We start from the raw sequence: 14,050 nt of genomic DNA, 5'->3' as shown, positions 1-14,050 counted from the left end.
ATATCAACAATCCATAATAAAATAAGTTGGGGATTTCACAAAGTACATGGTTATCATAATATTATGCATGGTAGGTATGCATATACTCAATGTCATAAGTTCATACTCTAACATCATGAGCATTCCAACAAATATCTACATTGCACATCAATAGCATGGGAGTCATTTGAACATAAGGGTAAAACATGAATCCTTCACTTAAGTCACAGTTGAGTCATATTAGATAATATCTAGTCTCTTAGGCATTTTGTCGAACACTCAGGGTGAATCACTTAGGGCATGGTATAATCATCAAATTAACATATCATAACCAACTAAAATTCATTGTTTTCAACTTGCATGCTAACATATTTTCATAAAAACACATAAAGATTTTAACTTGGAAATCATACAACAACAACAACCACATGAAAATAATCTACACATATCATGAATATCATAATTCATAGTTTAAAATTTGATTCTTGGGATTCATGGATGAAAGGAATCCATGAATGAACACTATGCATACCTGAGAAAAGAAAACCTTGAAGGTTCTTGGAGTTCTTGGATGGATCTCTTGAGATTGACCTTAATTCTCAAGGGCTAGGGTTTTGTTTTTTTGAGAGAGAATATTCTTGATATTGGGAAAAAATTGAATAATAAGTAGCTAAGGATGTTTTCAGGGCTTAAATCCCACATCTGGGTGGAATAAGCTAATGGGAAAAGACCCATTTAACCCTGGACGCGTCTTTTAATTTTTGTGAAAATTTCTCGATCTGGACCCCTGGCGCAACACGGCGCTATCTTGTCATGTCTCTGGAAAGTGACAACTGGAAAAAAACATGGTGGCACGATGCAGTACAATCGTGTTGCCACCTTGGACGCAACCTGGAATCTCACCGTGATGCACTGGTATAGCTTTGGAACACTGGAAAAGGAAAGTTATGAACTTGCTCTTTGGCGCGATGTGCCACTGTCGTGGAGCAACACTAGAAATTGAAAATTTTCATTTAAAATAGCTTTGCGATGCGCTGATGGCTCAAGTGAGACACTGTCTAACTAAATAGGCTCTAACTCTTCGCCCGAGTGCTAGATTTGGGAGAATTTGGTATCGATGGAAAGCTTATTGAATTTTCCACACAACAAATAGTTAAAATATTGAAAATTCCACATATACAAAAGTTTATTAATCTTTAAAACATGTCTTTGATATATTCAGGATGAATTTAAGCCAGGTAAAAGTATGGGGTATTACATTATCTCCCCCTTGGGAACATTCTTCCTTGAATAAAACTGACTGAGATGGGAGAAATGATAGACTGAAGTACATGCTGAACATGTACAATTGAAATATGATTTCATGACTGATATAACTAATAATTTAAATGTATTATGCTGAATATGCATATCTGATGCATGAATAACGGATTTATGACTGCATGATTGAATCACTAATAAGATGAGTTTCTCATCAAACTGAACATGAATATCTGATACATGAATACATGATTGAACTGACATATGAATACATGACTGACTATGCAATGATAATTGATAACAAGTTTATAATGGAATTCTGAATATGAACTAGACACCAAGTTGTAACTGAAATCTGAACATGAAACTGAAAGACATAAGGAAAGTTGTTACCTTGGGCTGAGTCTGAATTAGAGGAGAAGAGGTATGGATACTTGGTACATATGTTTGCTTCTTCTTCCCAATTAACTTCTTCAATAGACTGATTCCGCCAAAGGACTTAGACTAGAGGGACTCTTTTGTTCCTTAGTCTGCGAGTCTGATAGTCAATAATTTCAAATGGAATCTCTTCAAAAGAGGGTTTGTTCTAAATATCTATGCTCTGAATAGGTACTACAACTACTGGGTCACCTATGCACTTCTTGAGAAAAGAGACATGGAAACTGGATGAACTGAGGCTAGATCTGAAGGCAATTCAAGCTCATAAGCTACTTTGCCGAAGTGACTAAGAATTTTGAAGGGACCAACATATCGGAGACTGAGCTTTCCCTTCTTGATGAATCTCTTCACTCCCTTCATGGGAGAGATCTTTAGATAAACATAGTAACCAATCTCAAACTCGATATCTTTCTATGCACATTTGTATAAGACTTCTGTCGGCTCTGAGTAGCCCTGAGTCTGTCTCTAATCAACTGGACTTTTTCTAAGGCATCGAATACTAAATTAGGCCCTATAATTGAGGCCTTATTAACTTTGAACCAACCAACTGAAGATCTGTACCTCCTACCATAGAGCTTCAAATATAACCATCTTAATACTAGAATGATAGCTAATGTTATATGCAAACTCAATCAAAGGCAAGTGGTCATCCCAACTACACTTGAAATCAATTGCACACGCTTTCAGCATATCTTCTAAAGTCTGAATGGTCCTTTCTACTTGACCATCTGTCTAAGGATAGAAGGTTGTACTGAGGTGATCTTGGGTACCAAGATCCTTTTGGAATGCTTTTTAGAAATGAGAGGTGAATTGGGTACCTCTATCTGAGATAATAGATAATGGAACACCGTGCAATCTGAATAACTCTCTGATGTAGAGTTTGGCGTAATCCTTTGCTGAATAAGAGGTATGGGCTGGTAGGAAATAAGTTGATTTGGTCATCTTATCTACAATGACCCAAAATGAACCATGCTGATGACGAATATGAGGAAAAACTATCACGAAGTCCATGTTTACTTCTTCCCACTTCCAAGTACGAATATTGAACTCTTGCATACGCCCACTAGGCTTCTGATACTCTATCTTAACCTGCTGACATGTATAGCACTTAGCCACAAAATTTTCCATATCTCTCTTCATCCCACTCCACCAATAGATATCCTGTAAGTCACGATACATCTTTATGGCTCCTAGATGAATAAAGTAGCATACATCATGCGCTTCTGCAAAAATTTACTGCCTCAAGTCATCTACACCTGGAACACATAAATGACCGTGACAACTCAATACACCATCTCCCCCTTGGGAGAAAACCTCAACCTTATGATCCTTGACTTACTCTTTCAACTTGACTAGACTGGGATCACTATCTTGCTTTTCTTGCACCTCAAAAACTAGAGATGATTTTAAACTACTCTGAACCCATATATCACCCTTCTCTGTATCGACTAAGCAAACACCTAGTCTGGAAAGTGATAATGCTTAAATTACACTCTTGAATGGGTGTAAGCGATCATTTTTAATATAAAACCCAACTAGCTTGGGGTCGAATCCCACAGGGAATAAGGTGTGAACTCAAGTTGTTTACAATTTAATTTAGTGGTAGTTTACTGTTTCCTAAAATGGGGTTTAAGTTTTACAGATAATTGATTGTCACTTTGAATTTGATGTTTTTAACCAAGATTTCATAAAATAACCAGGATTATGTTCACTAGGGCTTACGGTAAAAGATAGATGCTAAAATTTAGTCAAGACTCTTATGGTGGTTAGGATCACAAGCTATCTTTATCGATGATGTGCTCAAATGTCTCTCGACCTATTTAAGCATCTAATTTCCTAATCCTCTCAGACTTAGGGAATCGTTATGCACTATCTAGATTTTACCTCAGGTTAATCAACCTTGTTATAGTGCTGATTATTAAATGAAGCCTTTCCGAGTCCCTATTGATAAGTCACTTTCTACTATTTATGATTTCTTTCTCAAGCAAACCAAAGTAGGAATGCCTACTGTTTGCAACCAACCGATGTAAATTATAATCTCAAAATTACCAAGAAATCCTAACACCTATTAAATCTTGAGTATTTAACACCTTATCATGTCCTAACCCTAGATCCCATGATCCTGGTTACATGTGTTTAGCCACTCATGATGCAAGAAACAAGTATGCAAATTGAATTCATAATTAAAAGGATTAACTTACAATGATGAAGAAAATAAAATGTATACTTTGAATTGAATCACAAGGTAAAGCTCTAAAATATTAGTCTTAGAGAGAGAGAGAGAGAGAAATCATATCTTCTATCTTGTGGGATATGTCAATCGATCCACAAAAACCCTAAAACAAAGCTTTTAAATAGTTAAACCTAAATAAGGAAATAAAAGTTAAGTTACAGATTTTCCTTGGAATAGATGACAGCAACCGTGACTGCCTACCAGGAGTTTGACGGCCTATCACAGCGTCGTCAGATTCTCTTTAAGTTTAGCTTTTGCTATCTCAGGCTAATGATGACAATGATGTCCTATCAGGAGTCTGACGGTGCGTCATGGATGTCGTCAGCTCCTCTTCCATTTTGAGAATTTTTGTCTAAGGTTGATGGTGATCCTGACACCTTATCATAACTCTGATACCTTATCACGACATATCGTCATAATGTTATGGCAAATCTCATTCTTTGGTTAAGGATGACGACATCCCTGATGACTTATCACACTTTTAACGTCTTATCACTAGATATCATCACAGTATTCAATTCATGCCAACTCTGTGGTTACGTTTGATGACAACTGTGATAGCCTGTCATGGGTCTGACGACTTATCACAGATGACGTCAACCATACTTCTCTTCAGCTTTCTCGAGATTTTAATTTTTTTGCCTCCATTTTTGTTGGTTCTCTACTCCATCAGCTTATACTGTAAAATCAACATAAACACATCAAAAATGACAAAGTTGCTTAAGACCTCACAATTATTCTAAGTTAAAGTCCTTAAATGTGTTAGCAATTGCTCACACATTAACACCCTCAACTTAAATCAATTTCTTGTCCTCAAGCAACTTAATCCAACTAAGAGAACACATAGCACATTCAGTAGCCAATTTTCCATTTAAGCTCAATACAAAGTTATTCCTCCAATCCCAAACCAACTAATACCAACTGTGTTGATCATTGAAAAAAAATAATACTATAACACAAAGGACTGAAGCGACGGTATCAATTTTAGCCTCAATAACCATTAACAAACCAATGCCTCACTATATAAACAAGTGAGTAGCTAGCAATGATACCAGTGTTCCCTCACAATAAAGAAATCCCCTTCTTCTCATATAAGGAATACAAAAATACAAAAGTGGGGGTCACCAAAAGACTCTCACTCTCAAAAGGAAGTTCCAGTTAGTGTATGCCAAGTACCATAGGCTTGCCCTTATTTTTGTTACCAAGATTTCAGATAGACCAGCTAGAATCAATATAGGACTTCTTTTAGGCGTATAATGTGGTTTGGGGCTGGTATGATATTCAAGGTCATTTAGACTGACTACGTCTCCTTGACACTACACTACTTTCCTGGGGCTAACTTATTATCCTCTTTCTCTTTTCCTCTTCTCTTGATCATCCATATTCAAGTTGGGTGCTACCCTTCCCCCCCTCTCTTATTATATATATATATATATATATATATATATATTTATTTTTTAGTACCCAGCTTTTATTCTTTCTCCTTTATTCCACCCTTCTTTATACTCATTCTACACCATCCACCCCTATTATTGCCACCCTCAACTTAGGCTGTTTGCTTAGGTTAAGGTTCTCAATGTCCATGGAAGGCCAGGGAAAAATAGGTTCATTGTGGTATAAATGGGAAGGTGAAAGGTGTCATACAAAAGAAATTATCAATTTAGGCTCTACACAGGGATCAAGGGAAGTTATGCACACAGGGACGGCTATTTAGGCTAAAAAGGGGGTTAATCAACAACGGCCTATGATTTTGTCCTAACTCCTATCTTATGACCATGGCAAGACCAACCAGGAAAGTTCTGGCTTTAGCATACAGAGGAAAACAAGTAGTAGCTCACACACACCTAGCACACAAGTAGATCACAGACTACTGCTTATCTAGTTCATGCAATTGTTCAGCAATGATCATCAAGCAGCTATAACTAATACCACAACAAGATTAACAATGGTCACAAGTAAATGTAATCCACACAGTTTATCAAACAAGACATTGGAGGGGTGTTCGAAAGTCAATCAAAAATATGTTAGCTGCTTTTTGTGCTTGTATTTCTCCTAGTTACCACAACTATATTACAACAACAGACTACCCTACACCCTCAACTTAAAATCAAAGAAAAGTTAAATTAAGGGTTAGAGTATACCTGGACTAGATCGGTCTCAGAGATCATATATTGCCTTCCATGCAGCGCCTGATTTAGCGTCGTGGCATGACTCAGGTATCTAGATTACTTCAGAATTCATCGAGACAGATAATGGTGATGATTTTCACAGATTCCTTCGGACTAATATAAATCTTGACCCATTGTCCATTTACCTTAAAGGTACTGTCGTCTTCATTTTTGAGTTCTACTACTCCTGATGAGTGGGTTTGACTAACCTTAAAAGGGCCTGACTACTTAGATTTCAGCTTGCATAGGAACAATTTGAGTCTAGAATTAAACAGTAGTATCAAGTCCCCTTTTTTGAATTATCGTTTCTCTATTCTCTAATCATGGTACTTTTTCATCATTTCTTTATACAGATCTGCTCGTTCATAAGCCCTGAGACGGAATTCATCCATCTCATTCAGTTGTCCCAGTCTAATCTCTGCTGCTTCCTTCCAATTCAAATTCAACCTTTTGAACGCCCATAAAGCCTTGTGTTCCTACTCTATTGGCAAGTGGAAAACTTTTCCATAGACCAGCTGAAATGGTGACATGCCAATGGGTGTCTTGAAAGCAATTCGGTAAGCCAACAATACATCATCAAGCTTTTGAGACCAGTCTTTCTGGCTAGCATTCACCGTTTTGGCTAGGATGGCTTTAACTTCACGATTTGACACCTCCACTTGTCCACTGGTTTGTGGGTGGTATAGTGTAGCCACTTTGTGTTGTTTCACTCCATATTTTTACAAATCTACTCTAAACAATTTGTTGCAAAAATGATACCCTCCATCGCTTATGATAGTACGTAGTACTCCAAAGCGAGAGAAGATGTTCTTTTTGAGAAAAGAAAAAACCCTCTTTCCTTCGTTATCAGCCAAGTCCACAGCTTTGACCCACTTAGAGACATAGCCAACAGCAACCAAAATATACTTCATCCCACATGAGCTTACAAACGGACCCATGAAATCAATGCCCCAGACATCAAACAACTCCACTTCAAGCATCTTAGTCAAGGGCATCTCGTTTATTTTAGAGATTGAGCCCTGCCTCTGACATTGGTCACATTTCAACACAAACTCGTAGGCATCCTTAAACAAGGTTGGCCAATAATAGCCACTCTGCAACACCTTCCTAGCTTTTTGGTCACCCACATGGTGTCCCCCAACTAGGGAGGCATGACATGCTTCAAATATGCATAATACATCTACTTCCAGTACACATTTCCATATGATATTATCTGTGCATCACCGAAAAAGGTAAGGCTCATCCCAGAAGTAATGTGTTACATCATGCAAGAATTTCTTCCTTAGGTGGAAAGAAAGATTTTCTGGGATGAACTCACTCACAACGTAGTTTGCATAATCCGCGTACCAAGGCAATTTTTCCATAGCAGCCTCCAGGATCTCCTCATCAGGAAATGCATAATTTATCTTTATTTCATCACTGGCTTCCTGTTCACCTTCCATTCTAGATAGATGATCCGCAACCTAGTTTTCACAATCTTTCCTATCTTTCATCTTAAAATCAAATTCTTGCAGCAGTAACAACCATCTAATAAGCCTTGGTTTTGCATCCTTCTTAGCCATCAAATACCTCAAGGCAGCATGGTCGGTGTGGACCACCACTTTGGTCCCGAGTAGATAAGCTCTGAATTTTTCAAAAGAATATACCATAGCTAAAAGTTCCTATTCAATGATGGTGTAGTTCTTTTATGCTCCATTCAGTACTTTGCTGGCGTAATATATCGGATAAAACAGTTTGTCCCTCTTTTGTCCCAATGCAACTCCCAGGGTAACACCACTTGCATCACATATTATTTCAAATGGTCTTGCCCAGTCAGGTGAAATAAGAATAGGTGCTTTAACAAGCTTCTTTTTAAGGCACTCAAATGCCTTCAAGCACTCATTATCAAAGAAAAATTTCACTTCCTTCTCTAAAAGCTTGCAAAGTGAATTTGCAACCTTAGAGAAGTCTTTTATGAATCTCTGATAAAAGTTGCATGACCAAGAAAACTACGCACTGTCTTCACTGAAATGGGAGGTGGTAGTTTCTTGATAACCTCCACTTTTGCTTGATCAACTTCTATCCCATTTTTGGAAATTCTATGGCTAAAAATGATGCCTTCCCTTACCATGAAATGACATTTTTCCCAGTTAAGCACTAGGTTGAATTCAACACATCTTTGCAAGGCCACATTCAGATTTTCCAAACACATTTCAAATGAATCACCCACCACAGAAAAATCATCCATGAATACCTCTATGGTGTATTCCACCATGTCAAAGAAGATAGATATCATGCACCATTGAAAAGTTGCAGTTGCATTGCATAGCCTAAATAGCATCCTCTTAAATGAAAAGGTGCCATATAGACATATGAATGTCGTCTTCTCCTAATCTTCAGGAGCAATATAGATTTGGTTATATCTATAATAACCATCTAAGAAGCAATACCACCCCCCACCAGCTAATCGATCAAGCATTTGGTCTATAAAAGGCATTGGGAAGTGATCCTTCAGAGTCCAAGAGTTTAACTTGCAGTAGTCCACGCAAACTCTACCCAATTACTGGCCTGGGTGGAATCAACTCATTCTTTTCATTAGCAACCACCGTCATACCCCCTTTTTGGGAACGTATTGGACTGGGCTCACCCACTTTCTGTCAGAAATAGGGTAAATCACTCTTGCATCCAACCATTTAATAATCTACTTCTTAACCGCCTATTGTATTGGTGGTTTAAGACGGCATTGATGTTCTATAGTTAGAATACTATCTTTCTCAAGTTGAATTTTATGTGTGCAGATGCCCGGGGGAATACTAATAATATCTGCGATGGTCCACCCTATTGCTCTCTTGTGCTTCTGAAGTACTGAAATAAGTGCATTCACCTGTTGTTCTTCCAAATCAACTGCAATAATAAAAGGTATCATGTTCCCTTTACCGAAAAACACATACCGTAAATGCCCAAGTAGCTCCTTCAACTCTAATACTGGAGGCTCTTCAATAGATGGCTTGGTTGGTGGCATTGTTCGATTAGCCAAATCAAGGTCCAACTTTTTGGAAGCATAAGGATATGAACCCACACTTGTCAAGGCAAAAACTGTCTTCTCGCACTCCCCATTGCCTTCAATATCATAATTCATGATGACCGCAGCCAAAGGTTCGATAACAAGTTGCTCAGTTATGGGCACATCCTGTTCGTCCTTAAAATACACATCAAGTACTGAGAACACACTCACTACCCCATGTTGTTTCATTTATTTGCCCACATCAAATCATGCTACTTCATCGTTCATCCTAAATAAGAGCTCATTCACTCTCAAATCAATCAATATACTTTCGGTTGTGAGAAAAAGTTGACCCAAGATTATGGGCACCTCGAAGTCCACCTCACAGTCTAGAATGATGAAGTCTGTAGAGAATATGAAACTGGAAACCTTTACCAACACATCATGCAGAATATCAGTAGATCACTTTACTGACCTATCTGCCATCACCAGTCTTATGTTAGTGGGTGTGGGATTCCCCAGACCCAACTTTCTATAAATAGACAATGGCATCAAATTAACGCTTGCTCCCAGATCACACAATTCCTTGGTGAATTCCATAGTTCCAATTGTGCAGGAAATAGTGACTACACCTGGGTCTGGCTTCTTCTGCATTAAGGTCCTTATAGAGATAGCACTATAAACGTGGAGATCTGCCTCCAATTTGCAGCTCACCACTTGTTTCTTCATCACAAGGTCCTTTATAAATTTTGCATATCCTGGCATTTACTCAAGTGCCTCAATCAAAGGCACATTTATTATCAATTGCTTAAGCATTGCCATAAATTTGCCGAATTTAGCATCATCAGCCTTTTTCCTCAATCGTTGAGGAAAGGAAAGTGGTGTTCTTGGGATAGTTTTCAACACCACTTCCTCTTTTTTCTCTCTCACCTTCTATGAAGCACCAACAGAGCTGAGATTGCTTTTTTCTGGTTTATCCACAACTACCTCATTATTCACAGACTTGCCAACAGAAGGGCCAGGTAAGATCTTACCACTCCTTGGTGGTAATAGCCAGATATGATCCATCAGTTTGTAGATTCTGAACCATTTTACTAGATACAGAACTACTTCTTCTCTGGTTCAGCACTGCAGAAATTTGGCTCATCTGCTGCTCCAACTGCTTGATAGAAGTTGAGTGTGAACTAACCAACTGACTCAGAGAAGAAAATTCACTCTTCATAGTATTTACCCTTGAGTTGGAAGACTCAACTCCCTCTAATAGTTTTTCCATCAAGTCCTCCATATACATCTTTCCAGAGCTAGTTGCAGTAGCTTCCTAATTTCCAGGAAGAACATATAACCCACTCCTTTCATTTTTGCTTCTCCAGTTCCCTTGCTCCCTGTCTCTGTAACCAGTCTTGTCATAAATGTTTTGACCTTGATTCCCTTGGCTATTACATCAGAAACCTCCCTGATTATTAACATAATTAGCCTCTTTTTCAGGCTCAACATCAACTCGGTCCTGAGAAGTCACGGCCTTTACTTTCTCAGTCTTCCCCGATAATAAGTGCTTGGTTAACAAGTCCATCTGAGTCTTTAGATGGGCTATATCTTGATCCTACTCCTCATCTCTCCTGCTTTGTTCAGTAGTTATTCCAACATAAACAGTGGGGCTTGCCACCATAGAATCCCTGGTGTACCAAGCCCGACTCCATTTGGTCATCCTATTCAGCATATCTAACACATCTTGAAAAGACAGATCAACAAATGAACCACCAGTGGCGCTATATACAATTCGCTTTGTTACAGAGTTAAGAGCCCTATATAAAGTCTACATCAAATGTATGTCTGTCATGTTATGGTTCGAACACTGTGACAGCTTCTTCTTGAACCTCTTCCAAGTTTCATACAAGGCCTTAGTCGGGAGCTGTCTAAAGTTGCAGATCTCATCCCTCAATTGTACCCTCCTAGAAGGCAGAAAGAACCTTTCTAGGAAAGCTCCTTTTAAATACCTCCAGTTAGTTACAGAATCAGGCATCAGCTCATTCTGTCACAATGTGGCCTCCCCAGACAAAGACAATGGGAATAGCCTCAATCAGATAGCGTTATGGCTCACTCCTGGGTTATCAAAAGATTTGTAAATGGTGACAAAATTCACTAGATGCAGGTTAGGGTCATCACCAGGAATGCCTCCAAATAACCCTTTCAAGTTCAGGAGTTGGATCATCGTACTTGCAATGTTGAACTTTGCTCCAGGTGCCAAGGTGGAGGAGTGATGGCACCCATTGTACCTGCTCCGACCATACCATTATCGTCATCATTAAACTCGTACTGCAACAACTGTTCTGCCATTCCTAGTTATGCGTTGGAGTTATGAATTGAGCTGTGCTTGGCGTACACTATTAAGATCCTACAAATAAAAAAAAACAAATAAACGTAAATCTAAAAAATGTAACTAACAGTAAATTAGAGCACGAAAACTTTTAGTTTACAACCATATTCCCCGGCAACGGCGCTATTTTTTATAATGCTCAAATTACACTCTTGAATTGGTGTAAGTGATCGTTGTCAATATAAAACCCAACTAGGTTAAGGTCGAATCCCACAGGGAAAAAGGTGTGAACTCAAGTTGTTTATAATTTACTTCACTAGTAGTTTACTGTTTCCTGAAATGGGGTTTAAGTTTTGCAGATAATTGATTGTATCTTTGAATTTGATGTTTGTAACCAAGATTTTATGAAATAACCAGGATTACGTTCACTGGGGCTTACGGTACATGATAGATGCTAAAATTTACTCAAGACTCTTACGGTGGTTAGGACCACAAGCTATTTTTATCGATGATATGCTAAATGTCTCTCGACCTATTCAAGCATCTAATTTCCTAATCCTCTCGGACTTAGGGAATCGCTATACACTTTCCAGATTTCACCTCAGGTTAATCAACCTTGTTACAGCGCTGATTATTAAACGAAGCCTTTTCGAGTCCCTGTTGATAATTCACTTCCTATAGTTTATGATTTCTTACTCAAGAAAACCAAAGTAGGTACGCCTACTGTTTGAAACCAACAAACGTAAATTATAATCTCAGAATTACCAAAAAATTCTAACACCTATTAAATCTTGAGTATTTAACACCTTATCATAACCTAACCCTAGATCCCATAATCCAGGTTACAGGTGTTTAGCCACTCATGATGCAAGAAACAAGTATACAAATTAAATTTATAACTGAAAGGATAAACTTATAATAATGAAGAAAATTGAAAGTATACTTTGAATTGAATCACAAGGCAAAGCTCCAAAATATTGGTCTTAGAGAGAGAGAGAAAAAAATTGTATCTTCTATCTTGTAGGATATGTCAATCGATCCCCAAAAACCCTAAAACAAATCTTTTAAATAGTTAACCCTAAATAAGAAAATAAAACTAAAGTTACAGATTTTCCTCAGAATAGATGACGACGACCATGGCGGCCTATCAGGAGTTTGACGGCCTATCACGGGCGTCTTCACATTCTCTTTAAGTTTGGATTTTGCTGTTTCAGGCTGACGGCAACAATGATGTCCTACCAAGAGTCTGACAGCGCATCATGGATGTCGTCAGCTCCTCTTCTATTTTGAGAATTTTTGCCTAAGGTTAACGGTGATCCTGATACCTTATCACAACTCTGACGTTTTATCATGACATGCCGTCACAACGTTATAGAAAATTTCATTCTTTGGTTAAGGCTGACGACATCCTGGATGACTTATCACACTTTTGACGTCTTATCACTAGATATCGTCACAGTATTCAATTCATGCCAACTCTCTATTTGCGTTTGAGGGCAATGTGATAGCCTGTCATGGGTCTGACGACTTATCACAGATGTCGTCAGCCATACTTCTCTTTTGCTTTCTCCAGATTTCAATTTCTTTGCCTCCATTCTTGTTGGTTCTCTACTCTATTAGCTTATACTGCAAAATCAACATAAACACATCAAAAAAAGACAAAAGTTGCTTAAGACCTCTCAATTATTCTAGGTTAAAGGTCTTAAATATGTTAGCAATTGCTCACACATCAGCAAGCTGATGGACTTCCTGAGCTAGCTTCTTCTTACTGTCCTCAACATGAGCAACACAACCTATGGACAGTCTACTGAGAGCGTCGTCCACTACGTTGGCCTTGCCTGGATGATAAAGGACACTCATGTCTAATCTTTCAAGAGCTCTAACCACCTTCTCTGATAAAGATTGAGATATTTTTTAGAAAAGACATACTGAAGGATCATATGATCTGTGAACACATCCACATGAACTCCGTATAGATAATGCCTCCAAATCTTTAAGGAAAATACTACGGCTGCTAACTCAAGATCATGAGTAGGATAATTCTTCTCATAGGGTTTAAGTTGTCTGGAGGAGTAGGCTATGACCTTATCATGATGCATAAGGACACAACCCAAACCTATTCTGGATGCATCACAATACAATATAAACTACCCAAACCATCTGGAAGAGCCAAAACTAGAGCTGAGGTGAGTTGTGTCTTCAACTAATGAAAACTCTTCTCACAAGGATCCGACCACTGAAACTTGACTTTTTTCTGAGTCAATCTGGACATAGGGGATGCAATAGAAAAAAATCCCTTAACAAACCGTCTGTAATAGTCAGCCAAACCTAAGAAACTCCTAATATCTGATGGAGAGATAGGACTGGGCTAGTTTCTTACTGCTTCGGTCTTTTGAGGATCTACTCTAATGCCATCACCAGAAACGATATGATCAAGTAATGCTATTGACCTTAGTCAAAATCTGCACTTACTGAATTTGGTGAAGAGTTGATGATCTCTAAGAGTCTGAAGTATGATTCTAAGATGGTTTACATGATCATGTTCACTGCAGAAACAGACAAGAATATCATCTATAAAGACTATGGCGAATATGTCCAAGTACTGCTTGAACACACGGTTCATCAAGTCCATGAAAGCTGTAGGGGCATTATTAAGACCAAAGGACATGACAAGG

The sequence above is a fragment of the Capsicum annuum genome, unplaced genomic scaffold (genome assembly GCF_002878395.1).
Source record: "Capsicum annuum cultivar UCD-10X-F1 unplaced genomic scaffold, UCD10Xv1.1 ctg5038, whole genome shotgun sequence".
In the NCBI taxonomy this organism is placed as follows: domain Eukaryota; kingdom Viridiplantae; phylum Streptophyta; class Magnoliopsida; order Solanales; family Solanaceae; genus Capsicum; species Capsicum annuum.
The sequence above is the reverse complement of the archived record's forward strand: the minus strand, read 5'-3'. Positions refer to the sequence as shown.